The sequence below is a fragment of the Stegodyphus dumicola genome, chromosome 2 (genome assembly GCF_044657685.1).
Source record: "Stegodyphus dumicola isolate Sdum_Otavi_A_Nest chromosome 2, ASM4465768v1".
In the NCBI taxonomy this organism is placed as follows: Eukaryota; Metazoa; Arthropoda; class Arachnida; order Araneae; family Eresidae; genus Stegodyphus; species Stegodyphus dumicola.
The window spans coordinates 166,440,468-166,464,396 of record NC_140769.1 but is presented as its reverse complement, the minus strand read 5'-3'; the positions used below and the strand labels follow the sequence as shown (position 1 = coordinate 166,464,396).

The following is a 23,929-nucleotide window of genomic DNA, read 5'->3' as shown; positions in this document are numbered from 1 at the left end:
CATGCAGGACGATTGAGTACACATACTTATTTTCGGAACACAAGCGGTTCTCCGACTGGTTATTGAATAATGAAAAGATGCATTGTCATGCAATACAAAACATTTGGAATACGTTTTCTGGCTGAATAACGTAAGATTAAAAGTCATCTGCTTAATTCACATCCATTTACAAGTCAACTACTCGGGCAATTGCAGAATCGTTTTGATCCTGAGCTTGTAAGACAAACCTAATATCACTGGATTTAAACACTTCTTTAATCTTCCGAGAACGTTCCTTCTTTAACTCATATTCCAAGAATATTAAGTGAATACAATTATTGCCAAAGAAATTGAATATTCATTTGCACTACGGCTTGGTAGTTTACTAACGAGTTAACAAAACTTAAATTCTGCTTTTTGTGTCTAAGAATACAACAATATTTTAAATATTTACAAATAAAATATTAAATTGGAGATTTAATTGGAGCCGCATCAGTTGCCTAGCATTTGAAAAAGAAAAGATTGTTAAATACTAATTGTTTGCTGCTCAGTCTAACCCAGGCTGCATGGTTGGTTTTCGTAGTATTTTAGGTTCTCTTTACAAAGATTCTCTATGAAAGCATCTTAATCAAATAGCTCCCACGTTCTTTCTATGTTCAAATAACCAACTAACCTAGTTTAAGCGCGATTTCCAAGTGAAGTTACTGGTAAAATCCGAATACTCATTAAAAATCATGTAGCTAGCCAATCGGGAGAAACATGAAAGATACGGCGCCAATAATTGAAATGTTGTTACGGTACGCTGTTTCTTAACTTAGATGGTCATTCCTTAATTAAATAGCCCATCAGCGGCCGAGCGGTAAAGACGCTGAACACTGGTAGTTCAGTCCGAGGTTCGAATCCCGAGAACGGGCTGGCCGCATGGGCGGTTTCGTGGTTTTCCCCATGTGTAACGTGTATACGAGCAAGTTTCCCTTAGAAAGTCCTCCACGAAGGCATCCCTCCCTTTAGGCAGATAGCCCTCGTGTGCTTTGCCATAATTAAATAATTCAATCCAATCCTTAATTAAATATAATTGATTTGTAAATTCTACTAGAACTGACGGTAAGAATTGAAGTGGAAATAAGTAATATGGTGTGCAATCTTGATTAATATAAAATTAAAAATATTTGCATAGAAAAATGTTTGCATTCAGACAGAAAGTTTTTTGAAATATTTGCAATTACTTTATAAGAAGGATTTATTAATAACCGTAATAATTACTTATTATATTACTGATGATTAGGATTCAGTTCTTGACAATTACATTCTAAATTAGAATTTTAAGGATATAATGAAAATACGCTACGCACAAAAATACATTTTAGAAAAAAAAAATGAGTTGATTTTTTATGTTTTAAAACTTCTTAAATTCATTTAGTAAACATCGTATCCTCGTTGTTTATTGAATCCAGAATGTTGGTGTCGTTTATATAATTATTCTTACTTGTCCACAGAATCTGCTGACTTATCCAGCCATTAAGTCGCTGCAGATCATTTCTACATAACCATTGAACTTCCATTAATTCAGTCTCTAGAGGGTTGTATGTTTATATCATAATTTGACTTTTATAAAAAATGATTATTCTAAATATTATGTTTCTATAAAAATATACTGTGCTTTAGAAATATGGATAATAGTATCAGCCGCTCTTTCAGCCACTTCAAAAGCAACAGTTTGTTTAGAAATAAATTATGCAGTTAATGTCATAAAATTCAAATAAATATCAAACGAAAATTCTCAGTTTTAGACAATTCGATTTAAACGAAGTAAAGTAGCAGACGATAAAACGCGAAGGTAAAAATTTACTCTTACAAAAACTTACTCTTAAATTTTTTAAAAAAAGAAAAGATACGAGAGAAATTAAAAAAAAAATAGTTAAAAATTTGAATAATATCATCTATAATTTGAAAAAATAGCCTTTCATATAGTATTAATAAATATTTATTACGCATCATTGAGGGAAAAAATGTCATATAATTAATTCTCCGTAAAATTTTACTTGAAGTTTAAGGTTAAAAATAGCTGTGGCAATTCAGTGTAACAAAAATCCATAGACCACATTTGGCGTTATTATCGCAAAAAAAAAAGGTGCCAAATTTCAAAACGCGAAATATGTAAATTCGTGTATATCTTAGAAAATTTTGAATAAAAAAGTCTAATTTTTTGCAGATATGCTTAAAAATACACCTACTTTAAGATGATGGTAAAAATTTTATAGGTCATAATTCAAATTTTTTTTCGAAAAATCTATAGAAATTATTTAAAAATAGAAATTTAAAAAATAAAACGCAAAAAATGGGTAAATTTTATTTGGAATGAACCAAAATTTCGAAATGTGAGAGCAAAAATCAAAAAAGTTTAATAAAAAAAGAGATATTAATAAATATTTGCCAAATTCAATTAACATTGAGGAGCTAAAATTTTGAGAGCTAATATTTTAAAAACTATTCGTACGAGTTTTACAAAACTTGGTATTCTGGTATAATTTGAGTCGTAGAATCGAAATATGTAAAAAAATTGGTATGTTATTTCAGAAAAAGACCGATTTTGTGTCAAAATACCTATGTTAGAATAGTGCTATATATAAATCTAATATATATCTAAGTTGCGCTTTCGAGACATGAAAAACGCAGTTTGAATTTTGTCAATCGGCCCAGTAGAACGGGAGATATAGCACTGTCCCATTTTTTTTTTTTTGAGCAGTGTACTTACTTTACACATGGAAAGGGGAAAGGAAACACGAAAACGACAAAGCAGCCATCCCGTTCGCGTGGAACCAAAGCCAGGTCGAAACGTTCAGTGTTTAGTGATTTTACCGCTCATCTGGTCTTGCGTTATATTATTAACTTTTAAAAGACATTATAAACAAAACGAAGTTTTGCAAAAACTATGAAATTATGTTCTTAATCATTCCTTTACAAAGTAAAGTTTACGATTTAACTGATACGAGCTCTTGAAATCTGGAGATCAGACTCAAAACTTTATTGTGTTATTTGAAATATAAAAACATGCCTTTAAAGTGTTGTTAAGACTTTATGAAGAAACCTGGAAGTAAGCATTTTCAAAGTATGAATTTAAAATAGATAATTCAAAATATATTAAACAAAAAATAAAAATCAGCTAGCTTTTTAATATATTTGCTTTTATCTTTCTGAGACGGTATGCAAATATTTCTCTTCTCTTAATCTAAATACTGTGCTTTAGTTTGAAATGAATTTAGGAAACAGAAGATGCACGTAAGCTATAGTGTTTATAGGCAAATATCCTTATAAGGCAGAATATTTTTTTGATATATTTTTTCCTTCGCATGTCTTATTGAAGTATGTATTGCAAGAAAATAATGACATGAATATATTTACATTTAATAGCTTTAGCCGAATAAAGAACAATTTTGTCGACTGAAGTGAAAAGTGCTAATTTTTTTTACATTAAAATTTCTAAATATAATTGAAGTAAGATTTGTTTCCTTTCATTAGATGAAATTCTACTTCTATTCCATCTTTAAAAAAAATCGCAATATCCTTATAGTTTGTGGCTTTATAGTATAGCAATTCTTATAGTATAGCAAAATCTTTATAGTTTAAACTCCTGTGAACGGGTTAGCTGCGTAAGTGTTTTAAAGTTTTTAAACATGTTCAACGTAGATACATATCAGCTTTCCTTAAAAAATCCCTCACGAAAGGATCCTTATCTTTGGACAGAGGTACGAGGTAAAACAAGGCCGACACCTCTGTATCCATATAGACATACTAGATTTCGCCGGGCCTTGCTGACTGACAAGCTTTCGTCTTAATTTGGAATTTCGAGGGTCTTGTCGTGTATTTTGAACGCTCTGTTTGTTTTACATCTTGCCAGTACACCCACTATACTCTCACATTCATGCCTTCTTCTCTTCATGCATTTTTTACTGATTCTTCTTATTCATGCCTTCTCCTGGATCAGAATATAGCTTCTTTTGTACGGCAGTCAGTGCCACGAGAGTGACGCTTTTCCTGGGACAGATTACCGTTGAAATTTTCGTCATAACTTAAATAATTCAGTCGTTTTCAGCTTAACGCTTCCAATAAGAACAGTTTGGAAATATTTCGTGCTTGCCTGTTCTTATGTAGGCGTGAAATCTTTGATAATGGTAACGGTGCACGGAATTCCAGGAGCCATTACAAGGTAGTACTACTTTATGAGTGTAAGTAAATAAATCTTTTTTGTGTTACTTTGAACAACATTTTGGGTTATTTTCTCAAAAAAATAATATTATTATGAGGACGGATAAAGATTGAAATACGAAATTTATCATACATGTTTTCCAAACACAGACGGTATGCGATTCGAAGAGATGCTATTAAAATATGATTTAGATATTTTTTATTTAAAATCAAATCGAATTTTTTATGGATTTTCCGCACATATATTCGTTTAATGAATGAATTACTAATCACAACATTTCAGTTTTTATACCACCGGATAAAACAAAAACAACGAAAATTTTATCTGAAATTTGTTCAGAAGCGGGAAAACAAATCGAGAGTTTCCGCAAAAGTTACATGAAATCTGATAAACGAGCGAATAGTTATATGAAATCTGAAAATGGTGATCTTTAATAGTTAGAGTTGTATTAAATTTAAATTCCCGCACCGGAAAATGCAAATTTCGCCTTATTTTTACAAATGATAATACAATATTTCGCCCCAAAAATATTAATTAGACGATTTGGTTCAATGTATTTTGAATACGCAAAATTTCACTTTTAAACCATGGGAGGATTTTCTCCTTTTCTGACCTCGCTAGAAACTCACCTTGAACTTCTCTGAAGAACGCCATGTCTAAACATTTTCGAATTAGAACACCGTTTATCTCTTCCGTGTAGATTTCTCATTTAATTTTCACTTTTTTAGCTAACCTTTTTTTTTATAAAGAACAGTTGCGAAGAAAATTTGGCTTATTTCTTAAGAATTCTTTCACTTTAAGTGCACGTTTCTCAGCTTTGTTAATAATGTACATAATATCATTTTTCTCCAAGAAAAGTTTCGAATTCCATGTTCAGTCTTTTTATTCATCTCACTTTTTTTCTCGTTATGTCGTTTGCTTTCAATTAATGTATTAATAAACAAAATTAAAAAACTTATTGATTTAAGAAATTTTCCAACAGTATTCGGCTTGTCACTAATGAGATTTTTTATTGTATATACTTTTCTTAACAATTTTAAGTTAGTTTTAAATTTTAATATTATACGTAGATTATTTTATTTGTATTTGTTTGTACATTATTTTATTTGTATTGTAAAGACTGGAAAAATATAAAAGTACTTAACTGTGCGGCCGTGAATTCTAAACATATGCAGCTTTTAAAAACATTTGTGTTTTTTTATCATTGCGTAGTATGTGGCGTAAGTACGAAAAAAACAATGCTTAATTATAAAGCTAAAGACACGCGCAGGCAAAAGATGTGTTAGCAGGAGTGAGTAAAAGAGCACACTGGTAAGAACCAATGGTAGTTTTTAAAAAAAGCCGTTTGTGTAAAAAATCTTTAAAAATCCTTCAGGATGAATATGAAGCTCTTCAGACTTTTTTGGAGGGGTACTATGTTTTCTACCTTCAGTGCAGTGTATATATATCAGTATAATTTTAAGAATGAAAATTATGCATAGTTATTTCGCTTTAGAGTTTTTATTGTAAGTTTGGCATGCAGTTCTTTTTCATTTTGGTCTATATATTTTATTATGTTACGATGGAAATGGTGTTGTAGAAAATTAATACGGAGAAATAATGATTAGATTTCAAAACAACATTAATATTTTCGTTTCATTTTATTTTTACAGTTTTATTTAGCTTGATTTTTCTCTTTACTGGATGAAATATTGCAAATCCATATTATTTTTATCTTCTGAAGACCTAATCTTAATACGTTGCAGGGATAATTATTTGCGTTGCAGATTCGCTACTGCGAAAACGTTTTTTCAAACTCTGGCACGGATATTGATATTTTTACGTTTGAAGTTTTTTTTTTTTTTTTACATATTCATTTCCCAACGATCAAATTAATAATTGCAGAAATGTTTTTATTTATACACGTAGTCAAATTGGAAAATAATTTTCCAACTGATAGTTTCTTACATACACTTTCTCATAGTGATTAAAATACTTATCGCATAATTTTAAACTTTACACCATTAAATAGATAAGAAATCAGTTTCCAAAGTAATATTCTTTTCGAATCTTGAAGATAACTTACTAAATGTTGGTAATTTTTTAGAAAGATGCCATTTTTATAGATATACTGTAATTACTAATAGCTTTTAAATAAAAATGTTTAATGTTTCATTTTTAACAATTTAACATTTTTAACAACATAATATCATGTTTTAAGTAACGGTTAGATCAGATTTCTAATTCCCTCAAAAATTTAAATATATTGATTATAATCTAATACTCTAAGTAGATCGAAAAACATTGAAAGAAAATATGATATCACGGACTTCATCGTAAAGCTCCTTAGAAGGAATATTTTTCTAATGTCCATAGGTAATGTTTTTTTCTGGCTATGCTTTTCCCTTCTTTTGTATAAAATAAATTAAGTTTATAAAAGTAAATAAAATAAGTATTAAAAAAATCTGAAAGCTTTCAGATTTCATATTACGCTCACAAAGGGGCATTTTTTAACGTTTTTGTGTTGCCTTTATTTATTAAATAATATGTTCTTCGCACCTAAAACATTCAACCACAATATAACAAAATAATTTTAAAATAGCATATCTTTAGAATTTCCGATACAGTCTCGCACGCTGGAGATAAAAAAATGTTTTTTTTTTTCCCTCGTTACAGTGTTGTAATTGCTCTCTTTGAAATTGTTGAGCTTGTTAATGAAAAATTCGTTAAAGGCTTATGAAATATGAAATAGGTAATAATAGAAATTCCAAATTAGGACTTCTTCGAGTGAAGGACTACGTTATTCAAAATTTGATGTCTGTAGGTACCGTCGTTTTCTCACAATGCGAGTATTCGAGAAACATACATATACGTTCATGCAGATTCTTCAATAATTTAATTTCTTTAAATGCAATGCTGGGCTCTAAGATTTGGTGGCAATAATTTGAAAAGTGAAACACCGTTTTACAGTGGACGACGCAAAACGCCAAAATGAAATTAATAGCCTTTCGGGGGTAAATCTCCCCTTTGGGCTAATAAAAAGAAATAATAAATAAATAAATAAAAAGAAATAATACATAAATAAATAATTTTCTTTATAGTTTGTGCATTTATCTAAAGCAGTTCAGGATTTAAGAAAATTATACATATTTCACTATTTTCCGTCTTCCTCTTCTTCTTTAGTGTATCATTAAGATCTAATGTTTTATGTTTCTTACGGAAATAGGTTTTCTTTCCTCCTGCACGCATAGCGGGTACATTGCTAGTTTATTATAAAACTAAACATATTCTAAATTAAAAATGCATAACATTTTTTGATATTATGTAACTCAAAGCCAGGCACAGCGTTATTAGTTCTTACAAAGAAATAGCGTTTCGCTTTATTTAAGCGCAATGTACAAACAACGTTTTCTGTTGGGCTATTTTGAGCATTTCTGGAATAGATAACGCTTGCTTCATCATATTTTGTCACAGAAAATCTGATAGTTCCTTTCCCATTAACTCAGTGATTTGAGTTCGATCATATTCACGTGCTTTGCGCATAAAATAAAACATTTGACAGATGGTTTTACCTGTATATCCTTATACAGGGCCAAAACGTTTGAGATTTTTATTTCACAAAATTTTACATACGTAGCAACGTTCAAGTTATTTAACTCGATTCGAAGAACGAAAGAGAAAAAAAGGAAGCTAAATGTCATTTATACATATCTGGCATAAGTGTTCTTAATGGCTGCTCCCTTAAGAGAAATAATTTGCAACGGGTTTATGAAGAGAAAACGTTATCGTAAACAAACAGCTCAAATCGCAGTGCTTCTAAACACGTCTAATGCCACACCATTTTCTTTAAGCCCAGTCTCATGGGACTATGTCTAAAGCAATTTTTGTATTAAGCACACATTTTGTTCATAAAGCGAATTTTCCACTCTTTGAATATTGCTTTCAAAATATATTCGTTCAATATATTATTTTTGAAAAAAATTATTCTGTACTAAGATAATATTCAGCTTCAGTAATGGCTAATATTCAACTTCATTACTGATTTCGGGTTATGTTTAGTTAAATATATACTTTCAAATCAAGTTAATAAATGATCATTATATGCCATGCAAAATGAGGAATAATTATGTTTCCTTGCTACACTCCTTATTTCATAGTACAGAGAACAGTATTTCATGTTTCCGAATCTCTTTCTCAATGATTTTTTATTAAATTACGAGGACCTTAACTAATTCGTAATAATGGCAACAAAAATAATACAAACAAGGAAACTATCAGTCATAAAGTTATAATGATTTTACTGCAAGTAATAAAAACTATAATTGAAACTTAATGCTATGACAATGAAACTGTCTTGAAGTATTCTGAAGAAGTTAAAATTACACATAAAAATATAAACGCTCATTGTGTAAAATGAAATTTGTTGACTCGCTTTTAAGTCGCTTTATAGAGACATTAGGTTTTGGGGTAAAGAAACGTGGAAACTTGAATGTGCCCTCTCGAGGATTCGAAATTACAGCGTATGTGTATGTATGTATAATGATTTAAAAGTCGTTGTTTAAACGGATAACATGATTTACGGAGTGATGGAGTTTCGTGCATTAAAAATATTAGCAGTCTTGTCAATATAACATCTCTTTATCCCTGAGAAGTACATTCTTAATTTGGATTTCCCAGTGCAATGGACACAATCTTTCTTGATCACATTTGTGTCTTTTGTATAGATTTATAACAACTCAATTGAAAGGAATAAAGAAAGTACAGCAGCAGAGGTTGACTTAAAGAGAACAAGAAGAAGAATTTGATGTGTTTAAGACAAAAGCTTGGCGCAGAATGATTTAGTTTTAGTTGAACTTTATTCCCATTCGTTAATTTTAAGTTCCGGTTTCCAAATGTGAACTTATTATTGGTTGAATAACAGCAATATAAATAACAGCGCGTTGTAAGAATCATGCATTTTCGAGAGGTCTGTGGTTCGAGTCCCGGCGAGGACATTGCTTATTTTTCATCTTTCCTGCTTCGAAATAACCTAATATCTCTACAGAGGCGCCCGAACTAAAAAAGGTGGTGGATAATGATTCTCCACCACCAGGATTTGGCGATTGGGTCCCCTAATCCCCCTTTAAAAGGGGGTCATGTAAATATGCAATGCTAAAAATTTGACATTTGTGTTTATTTATGTATTTATTCTCATTACTCTTATCTGCTACTCTTCGAATTTTCTGTCTGCATTCTCACTTTTGTGTATGTTACAGGTATGTGTATGTAATTATTCCAAGTTCATGTCTTAATATTTGAATTTTGTAATTGATAATTCTTAATGGATTCAATTTGCCTATGTTTGCAATACCTCATTCTTGTCACAGTCACCAGTTTGTCAACTTTTTGCTTGCACTAATTTATAACAGCTTTAACAGCAGTTCAATTGTTATTGATACATTAAAGAGTCTATCTGATCTTAACAAAATTATTTTAAAAAAACTATTCGATTTAACTATTCGATTCAATTATTGTATACCATCTTTCGAAATTATAAAACTGTTCTGCAAGGGGTAGAGCCTTAGCTCAGGCACCCTGGTGTCTCAAACACCGTTCTACAGAATCATGCCAGAAGGATTACTTTTGAAATGACGCAGTTACAGCGATAAGCAATTAATATTTTTATTAAATATTTAAATTAAAATAGAGAGCCAAAGAGATTATAGCAAATCAGAGTTTTGGTTTACATATTTTTGTCTTATATATCTTGTTAGAAAGAGTGCGCATATTTAGATATACTGATCTTACATTCAAAAAGCAGCACATGTATTTTATTTTCTCCGTTATAACACATATATTTTATAACGGTGTAGGAAAGTTCATGCTTAAATGTTGAGATGTTGCTCCATACTGAATCTGAAGTAGTTTAAATATTCATTTTTATTTCAATTGACCTACGCGGCCCCAAATAGCTCGACACTGTAATCGTGCCAGTCCAAAACATTTACATTTTTTATAGTGTTCCGATAAGAAGAAAGCAGCAGTCTACTTAGGTCGAAGTGAAGAAAGCAAAAGGGCGTAGTTATCTAATATGGAAGCTTATTAAGGGAAATGCTTCAAATCAAGTTCCATATTAACTACGTATCATTATCGTATAGTCATACTAGAATCATATCGTATAGTCATTAATCTAGCATTGATTCAGTCCATAAAAAGTTATTACTATTTTTAGAATAGAGAAGGGGAATACCCAAATTAAAATGAGGAATTAAGGCGCTACTACCAAATCAAATTAAAATTTGGTTTCCTTATTTTTATCTTTCATAAATGTAGCTGAAACGTTATAAAAGGAAAAGAAAATAAAGAAAAAAAGTTCGGAGAAAAAGCAAAAACATCTAATACGCAGAAATGAAAAGGAAAATATACTTTTTCTTTTCGCCCATATTACCTGAAAAATTACATTAACGCACAAGAGGAGAAAAAGGAACAATATTAGAAAGAAATATGATAAAATATGGTATTTCATTTCCGACGGAACGCAATAACTAGTCTCATTTTTCATTCGAAAAATGGTTGAGGAAAGAATTCTTAAGATTATTGATCTTAATGTTAGTGCTGTTGTGAATCATAATTAACTAAAATCGAAGTGAATAAGCTTAAGAGTTCTGAAACGTAATATTTCAAAACAATTGCAAGACTAAATATATTTTAGCTGTCTAATCACGAACATGTGATTCTAGGTAAAGAAATGAAACAAATATTCTGCAAGAGTTTGGTTACGGAGGTATATCAATGAAATATATGAAATCTAATATTTCTGTGGAAAAATTTTCAATAAGTTTACCCTGCTAGATATACTATATCTACTAGATATACTATACCTCTATCCTACTAGATATACTATATACTGGAGATCTTTATTTGCACTTCACACTGGGGGGACCCAGGATTGCTACAGCTCTAATGTGAGCTATATACTACCACTAGAATCTGAATTTCACAGTCTACAGTTATCCGAAAGCTTCACGAGATCAGACTGTATGCCAGAATACCCGCTGTTGTCGTTCTGCTCACTTCAGTGCACAAGACAGCATATTTAGCATGGTGCAAATTTTGATCAGACTTCAGTGGAGCGCCGTGCTTTTCACAGATGAGTCGAGTTTCGGCCTGGACACCAATTCTCGGCGCACCTTTATCTGGAGAGAGCATGGAACACAATACCATCACTCCGTCATCAGCGAAATGAATCATTACGGTAGAAAAAGACACAGTTCTGGAGAGCAGCGGTTAGCAAGTACTGGAAACGAAATGAAACGCAGTCTGCAAATGAGCCCACCTGCCTTTTCCAAATAGTGTAATGTGGGTGCGAGCTAGTTTTTCTTGGGAAGTTTTCCACGAAGGCAACTCTGTCCTTAGGCAGATACCCATCGCGTGCTTTGCCGTAATTGAATAAAATAAAATTTAAACTACATACCTTGAAGATTCTGTAGGCCATTTCAGCATTTATCTCCTTAGGCTATTTCAGAATATATCTCCTTAGGCCATTCCAGTATGTATTTCTTTAGTTTTCTAAATATATCACTTCAAGTACTTAGTGTCACATCTTAGTATACCCTTGACAACATCCTTACTGTGTCTCATCGACAGTGTAAGGGATGTTATTAAGATTTAAATTCCCACTTAGAGTACGGGCCGCCTAAAGGTGATTGGTAAGACCCGCCTTACGCTAGAGGGTGCTGAGAGCGCCATTGAGTGTGTGCTGAGACTCGATGCAGTTACTCGATGGAAGGTGTGACGCAGTTGTGAGATTCTGAGATTGAGATATTATTATATTTAATTAAATCAATTTATATTTTATTGATTGGTGATTATTGATTTTGATTTATTGATATGAGATATAATGTTTTGCTGAACCACCACACTTTCGACAAACTTGGATTACCACTGAATCTCAAAACCACCGATGCGCATTTGGTGCATCTACGCCAAGAACCAGGTAAGAGAATCTTTATTGAATTATTGAAACTGAATTATACCTGGATAGAAATTAAATATAATTGAAAATTTGCCAAAGTTGAAGAAGAAACGCAGTTCCGTGCGTTCGATGTTGACGATATTAATTAACAAAATAGAAGTTGCTATCAACAACGAAAACGAAACAGTCGATCAGTTGGAAGCATTTTTGGAACAATTAATCGGAAAAGAAACTGATTTAAATTCTTTAAATGATGAAATTGAAAATCTTTTGAGTGTCGAAACACTTCTGAAGCTATAGAAGCTTCAGAAGAAATAAAAGAAAAAATAATTTTTTGGAAATCGAAACTTCATTCTAAAATAAAATTGAATTCTGATTCTATCCAAGTTGATACAGTTTCACAAAACATTCAGTTGATTAATAATGAAACTGAAAATATTAATATAAAATTGCCTAAATTACATATTAGTAAATATTATGGTAATTATTCTGGTTGGTTAGATTTTTACAATTTATTTGAAAGCTCTGTTCATAATAATCGTAAATTAAGCAAAGTTGATAAATTTAATTATTTGAAATCCTATCTCGGTGGTACCGCGGCAGCATGTATTAGTGGATTTGCTTTAAGTGATGAAAACTATGATAAAGCACTTGATTTATTGAAAGAAAGGTTCGGAAATAAAAAACATTTTGATTAACATTCATTTGAATGTTTTGCTGAATTTAACTCCGGTTAAGAATCCTAACGATGTTATAAGTTTATGAAATTTATATGATAACGCGGAAACGCAGATCAGAAGCTTAGATTCTTTAGGAATTACAGGTGAATCATATGCAAATCTATTGACACCAATTTAAATGAAATTAATTCCTTCAGAATTCGTTTTAGAATTTAATCGCATTCAAGGCGACAAAGACTTAAAAACTCTTTTGCAATTCATTAATAAAGAAATTCGAAGCCGCGAGAGATCCTTTCCAATAAATAATTATAAATCATCGAATCAACGAGTGCACTTATGTTCCTCGCAAGAGAAAATAAAAAATAAAAATTCTACTTCTAACTCTTCAAGATTTCCGCATAAGAGAAAGTATTCTTTTCCCTCCCCACAAACGCATGAATTCCTGGCGTCAGTCGAAAAGTAATGTGTTTGTTTTGTAGCAAAGGTCATAAATCATGCTCTACATTTAATGCAAATGAACGGAGAGATATATTGAAGCAGAGAGGTCAATGATTTCGTTGTTTGACCCCAAACCATCGAGTGAAAGAATGTTTGAAAAAAGGCTTTGTGTCCCATCTGCAGCAAACCTCACCATTATTCAATTTGTTTTCGAAATCAAAATAATCCACACATTATTTCTCCAAAGGTAGAAACTGATAATGTCGTATCAGCGAATATCGTATCCGCGAAAAGGAATACTATGTTACAAACGTGTTCAACCTTACTTGATAATGGAAAAGAGCAGGAAATTGTTAGAATTTTCCGGGACAATAGTTCACACCGCTCCTTTGTTTTACCAGCTATTTCCAAAAGATTTAACTTTCCAGTTGTTAGAAAGGAAAGCCTTTCCATTTGCACATTTGGTGCTAAGGAAACGGAAACAAAATCATTTAATGTAGTTAAACTTGAATTAAAGAATAGAGATGATCCAAATTTATGCATAGAAATTGAAGCACTGGAGACAGAACATATTTCGGGCACACATTTACCGACTCCCGATAAAAATATTGAGAAACAATTTAGACGCTTAAAAAAATGTACAACTAGCGGATAGTTATGAATTTAAAAATAAAAAAATATCAATACTAATAGGTGCAGATTACTTTTATAATATTGTCACGCCTAAGCAAAACCCTCGTTGCAGTTGAAACAATATTTGGGTGGTGTTTGCAAGGCCAAAACATGAACTTAAATTAAACGTTTGCAATGAGTGTTATGGTAAACAAATCCAATATTTCCGATCAACTCAAGGAATTTTGGGATTTAGAGAATTTGGGTATCGAGGCAGAAGTAGCTGAAATAGAACCCACTGAGAAAGATATAATGAGTGAATTTGAATCCGGAATTACATATCAAAATAAGCGATACAAAGTGAAACTGCCCTGGAAACCAAATATGAAGACATTATTAGAAAATAACGAGCAGATAGCAATGAAAAGATTTTTGAGATTGAAATCATCTTTTAAAAATGACCCGTCCTTATTTTGTGAATATAACACTGTTCTAAAGAATTATCTTTCGGAGAATATTATTGAACCTGTCCCAGATGATGCAGTAAATTTACGCCAAAATACATTTTATCTACCTCATCGAGCTGTAATACGTACGGATAAGACTACAAGCAAATTACGCATTGTGTTTGATGCTTCGGCGCATGCAAAAGGTCAATTATCTTTGAACGATTGCTTATACACGGGACTTAAATTTTATGCCTAACCTATTTCTTCTTTTGATCAGATTTAGAACGAATCCGGTAGCATTTGTTGCAGATATTAAGATGGCTTTTCTCCAGATTGAAATAGATGAAAGTGAATGAAACTACACCAGATTCTTCTGGGAAGAAGATCCAGGAACTGATGATGAAAACAAGAAATTGGAAATTTTTCGGATGACAAGGGTGTTATTTGGGGTGAGATCTAGCCCGTTCCTCCTTGCAGCCACAATCAAATATCACTTGAAAAGGTACGTAGATATTTTTCCTCTGACTTCTAAGCATCTTAATGAATCATTGTACGTCGACGATTTTATTTGTGGGCAAATCACTGTTCAATAGGCTCTAAAGGCTTGTAAAGAGAGGGTAGATATTCTAAAAGAAACAAGCATGGACCTTCGAAAGTGGAGAACCAATTCTCCTGAGCTAAATAAAGAATTAAATAATTTAAACTTCAATGTAGATCAGGGTGAAGAGTCTTTAGATACAAAATTGATAGCTTCAAAAGTATTGGGAATTGGTTGGGATGAACAAACTGACACGTTTTATTTCGATACCAGAAATCTGGAAACATTTCTTTTAAAAAGAACTAACACAAAAAGACACTTACTCCAAGCAGTAGGTCAACTTTTCGATCCAGTAGATAGGACCGTATACTATTAGACTTAAGTACTTGATACAAGAAATTTTATGTTTAGGATTAGACTGGGATGAAAAATTGCCCAAACAGTTAGAAATTTCTTGGACTAAATGGTGCGATGAGATCCAAGACGTAAAGGAAATAATTATTCCTAGATATTATTTTCAAAATTCTTTGCCCAGTCATGCAATCACTATTCAATTACACTGTTTTACAGATGCATCTAAGAAAGCTTGTGGTACTGTTGAGTACATACGCATAGAATTAAAGAGTGGAAATATCATTTCTAGGTTTGTAGCATCAAAGAGCAGGGTAGCTACGTTAAAAACCCTTTCGATTCCTAGATTGGAACTTATGGGTGCACTTTTGTCTTCAAGATTGAGCAATAAAATTGTAACTGCACTAAGTTTTCCAGTTACTCGATATTTTTGGACGGATTCCTCAATACCTTATTACTGGATCAAAGGTGATCCAAGTAGACATAAGGTGTTCGTGAAGAATAGAATAAAAGAAATACAAAAATACAGCAATTAAGAAGAATGGCATCATTGTATAGGAAAGAATAATCCCGCCGATTTGATTTATAGGGGTTTATCCGTAAGCGATTTCAAGAATAATCAGCTTTGGTGACATGGACCCTGTTGGTTGACAATGAATAATAAAGCATGGCCTTAGAATCAATGGAAGAAACCGAAGTAGATGGCGATAAGTTAGAGTTTAAGAAGTTAGTTGTTGTAAATGCAACTGTTGAAAATAGCCAAAAGGAAAATGATTTGATCACAAGATACTCCTTATTCAGTAAATTAATTAGGATAACTGCTTTATGTTTGAGATTTATAAATAACTGTAAAGCAAACCCAGAGTTGAGAACAGACTTCATATGTGCTTCTGAGTTAAGACATGCTACTGAAGTTTTAGTAAAACGCGTACAGTCAACTGAATTTCAAAGGGAAATAAAGTGCTTGAAAAGCGGACAATCTATTCCAAAAAATAGTAAAATATTATCTCTGAGCGTATTTCTTGACAAAAATGAGGTACTGAGAGTAGGAGGAAGACTGGAGTATTCTGAGTTTTCTGAATTTCAGAAACATCAGATACTCTTGCCAAAGGCTCATCATTTCACTAATTTAGTTCTTGAATATTATCATAGAAAATCCTTACATTCTGGGGTACAGACTACATTATCTTTAATAAGACAGTCATATTGGATACCGTCCGGTCAAGATCGAGTTAGAAGAGTAATAAATAAGTGCATCACTTGCTTTAGAACGAAGAATCAAACGATAAGCTAAATGATGGGTAATCTACCTAGGAACAGAGTCGTCCCTTCTAGACCTTTCGAGAAGCTCGGATTAGATTTCGCAGGACCTATAATCACGAAACCTAATTTGAAAAGGTCAAATGTGACTTTAAAGTCTTATATTGCATTATTTATCTGATTTTGCACTAAAGCAGTGCATTTAGAAGTCGTTTCTGAGGTAACAACAGAAGCTTTTCTAGCCTGTTTACGACGATTTATTGCCAAAAGATCCAAACCAGCTGTTATCTGGAGCGATAACGCCACGAATTTTAAAGGTGCAAGAAATATTCTTAACGCATATATTGATAATTGCTAATCTAAGCCAATTTAAGGATTTAGTGCAGAAGAAGGCATCCAATGGAAATTTATCCCACCAGCTTCTCCTCACTTTGGCTGACTGTGGGAAGCAAACATAAAATCAGTGAAACGGATTTTGTTAAGGGTAGCAAAATTAGCTATCATTAATTTTGAAGAGTTAACTACTTTATTTACTCAGATAGAAGCAGTTTTGAATTCCCGTCCATTATCACCACTTTCTTTCGATCCGAATGACTTACAGCCTTTAACTCCGGGACATTTTTTAACAGGAAATACTATGTTATCCTTTCCTGAACCACATACTGCTTCGGATTCTCTTTCTTTTCATTCCAGTTGGGAACTAGTTTAGAGCTAAATTCTGGAAGAGGTGGCATTCCGAGTATCTAAATCAACTACAGAATCGTGCCAAATGGAGCAGTTCGCAGCCAAACATGCAGATTGGTCAACTAGTACTGCTGAAGGACTCCAAACCCAATCCTTTGCATTGGACATTGGATCGAATCCAACAAGTGTATCCTGGTGCTGATGGTCTGGTCAGAGTATTTGAAGTTAAAACCTCTACAGGTGTTCTTCGGCGAGCAATCAACAAAATTATTCCTCTACCATTTAAAGACTGAATGAACTTGAAAAACTTTTATTTTATATTTAATAGTTTACCAATTTAATATTTAGTTTAGTGTAATTTTAGTGACTTTAAATTTATTTGAATATCTGGAAACTGAAATGTAAACTCCATGGGAGTTTAAGCGGGGAGAATGGTAAGACCCGCCTAACGCTAGAGGGCGCTGAGAGCGCCATTGAGTGTGTGCTGAGACTCGATGCAGTTACTCGATGGAAGGTGTGACGCAGTTGTGAGATTCTGAGATTGGGATATATTATATTTAATTAAATCAATTTATATTTTATTGATTGATGATTATTGATTTTGATTTATTGATATGAGACATAATGTTTTGCTGAACCACCACACTTTCGACAAACTTGGATTACCACTGAATCTCAAAACCACCGATGCGCAGTGATCACGTTTGTCCATAAATATTTTGGCAACATTAACCGAATGCTGCATTCGGTTAATGCTTCCAAAATAGTATCATTAAATCTTAAAAAATATCTTTAAATTATCAATGAAAATTAATATAATACAATTAGAACCATATAAATACTTCCTTTCACACTATTTGAACTAGGTAAAAAAGTTATTAATATTTGATCATCTGGAATCACTAAAGAAAGTTCATTTACGAACTGTTCATATTCATAATGTTTCTAGACATTTCTATTAGAAAGTGACAGGCAGATTTCTTCTGTTGCCATTGATGTTACATCTTGAACGTTTTCATCAATGTCCATATAAGCGTTAAATTTCTCACAAATCATGCTAATTGGAGACGTTTTTATTTACTTTATTTCGTCTTTATTAGAATGTTGGCACGTTAAAATACTGTTGCTTAAAATAATTAAAATTAAGATTCTTGGCTATTTTCCTCCTTATTCTGGAACATACCTTTATGATTTGAGATTTTCTGTACTATACTTTAACTTAATTTAGGGGTTTATTTTTTATTTGACGGCATTATTCCAGCTTAAAAAATTCATTCTGTGATATTCTCATAACATTAACCAAATCTTTTATCACAATAAGAGATGTATTTCCCATGTTTTTGTACACAAATGGGCTGTAACTTCTGCAATTCGATAACAATAGCCGACTGATAACATTAACCGCGATCCCATTAAGTAGCGCCTATGTACCGCGTTCTCAGGACATCGCGGAATATTTCCATAATCACCTAAACATATCTTCCCTAGTGCTTAACAGCACACTCCAGTATATCTTCAGGGCATCCTCGGTGGGTCCTTTTGACAGGCTGAAGAGATAACGGAAAAGCTTGACCTATTTCTCACCCCACCAGAGGCATTACAAAACTGTCTCCCTGTGGTCAGTGTGGAAGAATAGATTTCTATGGATTTCAATACGAATTTGCTTTGGGGAAGATTAACCAAAATTAAATTTTTATTAAATTTAATTATTTTTATTAAATTTAATTTCAGTGTATTAAAGAAATCCAAAAATGTGCAAGAGATATAAAATGAATAAAAATTCATTTATGTAAAGCTTACTTCGGTAAGAATAAGTAAACAAAAAAAACTTTTATTTTTAAATTACTTTATAAAATAATGAAAATTTTTGAATAGCATTAGAACTACCATTACGCCAAACACTAGTTAATGCCCAAATGGGTCTTAGTCTCGAAATGGGATTTTGCATCAAATCACTATAAAGCGTACTTTTACTTTCATTCGAGTCTGTTGCCATTCAGAAAAATGAAAGATCTTCCAAAATGAGATATATTCCGATGATCTCAAAGATTAGGTAAATAAACAAGATGGATAAACAAGGTGGATAACCTCAGAGATCACTAGACTTTGAAAAAGGTAAAACTGTGTACCTTTTTTACAGTTCTTTCATTTTAGAGTTGATTCCATTATTTAGACTTATTTAGCATTAATACCGTATTATTTTGAATTTAAGCCGCATTTTATATTAAGTTTTGTAAGATGTAAAATTAGGGTGTGATTTAAATTTAAAGAGACAATTTTACATCTTATTCCTCAGAAAATAGCGAGCTTATTATTTTTATATTAGGACATATTTAAGGTAATACATGCGTTTCTTATTTATCAACATAAAGTGATTAATTTTTATAAAATTTTAAATTCGAAGTAGAGTACTTTTGAATACTTGTTCCAATTTTAAAATCATATTGCGGCTGAAATTCGAAGTAATATGATAATACAGTTAATATGTTTTTCCTGAATTTCTACCCTATGGAAGCACAGTAAGTATACTGCATATGAAATTTATTATAAATAACCTTTCTAAGCCTATAAATGCTCCCTGATGCCGAACAGGATCTGTATGTAATTAGCAAAGCAAATATTTCCTTAACTCTAAGTATATGAAGCTCTCTTTTCTGCTAATGTTTGTTAAAATTAAAGTCACGTAGTTACTGTGCAGGATTTGGAAATCATTTAGAAATAAATAACTACTCAGAAATCCTGAACTTAAACGCTCGATGAACGTGAGAGTTGAAGATTCATTTGCCTCCCAGAAGGCTTTAAATGAGGAGCTCATGATGTAAACAAAGCGTCTTTGCATTATTTATCTTAGATAACTTTGAAAATGAAGCTAATTCAGCATCGACATATCACAGATTCATTGAGATGTTTAAATCCAGTATCAGATGCGTGCTCTACTCAACCATTTAATTGTAAAAATGATTTTGTTACAAGCAGAAATTCTTTTCAACACTAAGTGAAATTTATCGAAAAATTAATTAAACAGGTTTTCAATAAATTACTAAATGCAAGTACGTTTTTCAGCCTTATTAATTATAAATTAATATTTCGTATTGGCCTGTGCCAATACCGGAGGCGCTATAGAACAGAACAACACAAAATAACTTTCCATTTACATGTCAGGAGTATGTTTGTTGAAATGTAAAAGAACTTGAGACAAAATTATATATATCCCGTATTACGAGTTCTCCCTGCATCCGAAATACACAATTTTAGTTTAGAAATTTAGCAGAAAATCTCACAAATATTATTACTTACTTTGATCTTTGAAAAGAATTACATAAGTACTTAGGTTCGAAATTTCAATGTACTTTCACGATTGGACTTAAAATTTCAGTGTACTTTTACGATTTTTATATATATACTATTTTAATAAAAATTGCATGTTTTAATCGAATAAATAATAATCTTTTTCTCAAAAGATATCTCTCAGTGACGAATTTAAAGCATATTCTTAATGTGGTGAAGAACAGAAAAAATAACAAATTGTAAATAGAAAAGAGAACCAGTAAGTTATCTTGATTTTTACTACCACAAAACTGGAACCTTGTAATTCCAAAGTCATCTGCCTAAATGACTAAATTCTAAACTAAGCTAAAATAATAGTACTTCGAATGAAAGAATTGTTGTAGTGCGTAGTTTCAAAAACAAATTTTAAATATATTGTGGCATGTAAATAATGCATTTGATTAATTGTCTTTTTTGGATTTAGACTCATTTGCAAGAAATGATTTAGTCAACTGATTGGTTTCGGTCCTGCTGCTTTTATTTTAACAATTATTGTCAAATAAAAAAAAAAGCATCGCCTTGTCTGTTTGGGACTCATGGAAAATTGGGCAGTTTTGCTCTTCCTTTTCTAGTCGTTTACTGATAACGATGCAAACTGTTTTATAATTAATTAAAATTTTATGTTTTAATTTGAAAATTTGCGAAATTTTCAATTCAGAAACAGGCTGATTCATTTACATCTTTCGTTACACGAATTCTCTGATGGCGATATAGCGACAGATGTAAATTATCTTCATTTCATTTTTCGTTTTCGATTTACACTGTTTTTGCAGTTTATATAAATTTTTTTCATTATGCATCTCGCTTTACTAATGCTTTCACACACACACACACACACATATTATAATTATATATTATAACACAAATAAATTATTTATTTATTTTTTTAATAGCTTTATCCGAGTTGGATGTGTAATAGATTTAAATGTTTTTTTTTCCTCTCTCTCTCTCTCTATATATATATGTGTAGAAAAATAAAAATAAACATATAATATATGTGTGTGTGTGTGTGTGTGTGTGTGTGTGTGTGTGTTTGTGTGTGTGCGCGCAAAATTTAAAATATGAAACAAAATTATTAAATGTAATTGTAATCGACTGGCAATAGATATTCAAATTCATAAACTTTAATTAAAATAATCCAAATTTCAGATTATATGCTTTGCTGCTCACTCTGCTTCATGTTATTTCACACTTTCCCTGCAATGTCTCGGCACTACGACATCTGTACCCCAGTCCCTGCTCAGAGATGTTTTGGATATAAATAGGACTGAATTGAGTATGCAATGGTTTTCCTCGCTTACTGTTGCTTGAGTAAGCCACGTCTCCCAGTTCGCCTTCTTTTTCATTGTCTAAAATGTAAACTATGTATAGCGAAATACTGAGCGTGTTTAGCATCGGTCAAGTAGTACTAGGTTTAGACAAAAATACATTACTGAAGAATTGTTTCTGTGGAAAACTGAAATGATGTTCTAACCATCAAGATAGTTGCGATTTTCGCATCCGTCGTCAACTGAGCAACAGACTTCTCGGCCATGACCCAAGTGTGAATTGGGTTTCATCTTCTTCCCTAAAACCACCTCATCACATACATAAATACACACACATATATACTGCTGTTTCCTTACATTTTGTTGCCATAAAGTTGGCGGTTTAAAATATTGGAAATGTACTTAAAAATTCTCTAAAAATATGAGAATGTAATTAATTCCTGTTTTGAAAAATTAAATACTATTTAGGATAATAATAAGAAAGTTTCTGTCCGTTTGTACAATTACAAGGAAACACGAATAAGTTTCTTAATATTCTTCAGTTTGTAAGGTTTAGCTATTTATTTTTAACTAATAGTTCATTTTAAGTTCAAAAGCCTTTCCTATTACTCCCTTTGCACCCGCGCGTTTCATGCCAGAATGTAAATGACTTAACGAGAGTTTATTCAGATTAAGGTAGAATGAAGTTCTATTAAAGCAAGAATTTTTGAAGTTATTTTTGTAGCGTGTCTGCCTATTCCAGGCCACGTTGTGCTATGATTATTAGCGACTTGCTTTAGCAACGTTGAGTGTTCCAGCCATTGGATGTTGCGTAAAATAATACATAACAATTCTACACAACATAGTCTTGTATTGAAAGTTTACTACAAACCGGAACTCTTTTTGCACGTTAAATATTCTGTGAGCCATTAGGCCTCTACCACAACTTGAAATTAGTATTTTTTACATTATTTTGGTAAGCCAGAAGTGAGTGGCTTCTTGTAACCCAAGTTGAGTCATTGTTCATTGTATGTTTGAATAAAAGTGTCTTCACCCTCCTTCTGACTTCCGTTTTGTTTCGCAAGGCTAGAAGATAATTCTTCAAGTTTATGTTCTCGATAGACATAGAACAAACAACAAGTTACCGAACAACAACAAGTTAAAACGTATGCAAAGAAGGAAGTGAAATTATGTTTAATACAAAGGTATAGAAGGAAAGAAATGAATCACAGTCTTATCGTTTTCGTAAGAGTTGATTTTACAAAAATTAAATAAATTAAGACTCCATCTTTATAATAAAGCAATAATTTGGCTGTGATAAAAGCACTTTTATATTTTTGCTTTTTTATTATTGATTCGATGCGATAACACAGATTTATCAAAAGATTTTCTTCTTATGAGGGGAGCTTTGATTTTCCTTTATAATTTCGCATTGTCATTGAGATTTTCTTGAATGACTCGTGATAGACCCACAATTTGCATGACTCAATCTTGTTTCTATTAATTTCTAAACGAAACTATTATACGTTTCTTAAATTTCTTTCTAAGTAATGATTTTTAAATTTTCTTTTAACCAGGTTGCTGGACAAACGAGATATTTTACTTGCGATAACTTGTAATTTACGAGCTTAAAATGCAGTATTAGGCTACCTAAGCTATTCGAAATATGTGCAGAGATTTTACCAAAAGCGCACTTATATAAAGAATGCATGAGGTTATGTTTGGAAATATAAATCATGAAAATATACCTAATATGCGTACCACATAGGAAAAATAATAGGTCAGAGCAGTGATTAGATTCTGATGGATGTCATCTGCTTGTTTTCTTGCTAAATTTCATTCTAAAAGGTTTATGTTCGCTGTCTTACTTCAATTATATTCTTTGGAACTTACTGAAACAACTATTATCGAGTTTATAAAATTAATAAATTAAAAATGCCCATTTTAAGCTAAATTGTGAATCATAATTCGACAGCAAAAGAGATTCTATCCTTTTCTATGTAATTCTATATCTCAAATTTAAAATATCAAGTTGCAAGGAAATTTCCAAATAGAGAGTTTAAATTCTAGTTCTCATATTCTCATAACCATTCACCAAATGACCACCATTTTCCCACTATTCAAAGATAAAAGCATTTTCGGAAAAGGCAAGACATAAAACCATTTTCCGGAGTTTCACAAAATTTCAAGAATTAGAATATTATTCACGTGGGAATATATTAAT

The 23,929-nt window shown here is 31.8% G+C and overlaps 1 protein-coding gene and 1 pseudogene across 3 annotated transcripts in view; one reads left to right on the top strand and one right to left on the bottom strand.

The window, feature by feature from the left end:
- Nucleotides 1-23,929, bottom strand: part of LOC118193914 (neuropeptide S receptor-like) — a 1,011,430-nt gene that overhangs the window by 373,082 nt on the left and 614,419 nt on the right. The gene's annotated exons all lie outside the window — the stretch shown is intronic.
- Nucleotides 14,234-17,424, top strand: LOC146998639 (uncharacterized; annotated as a pseudogene).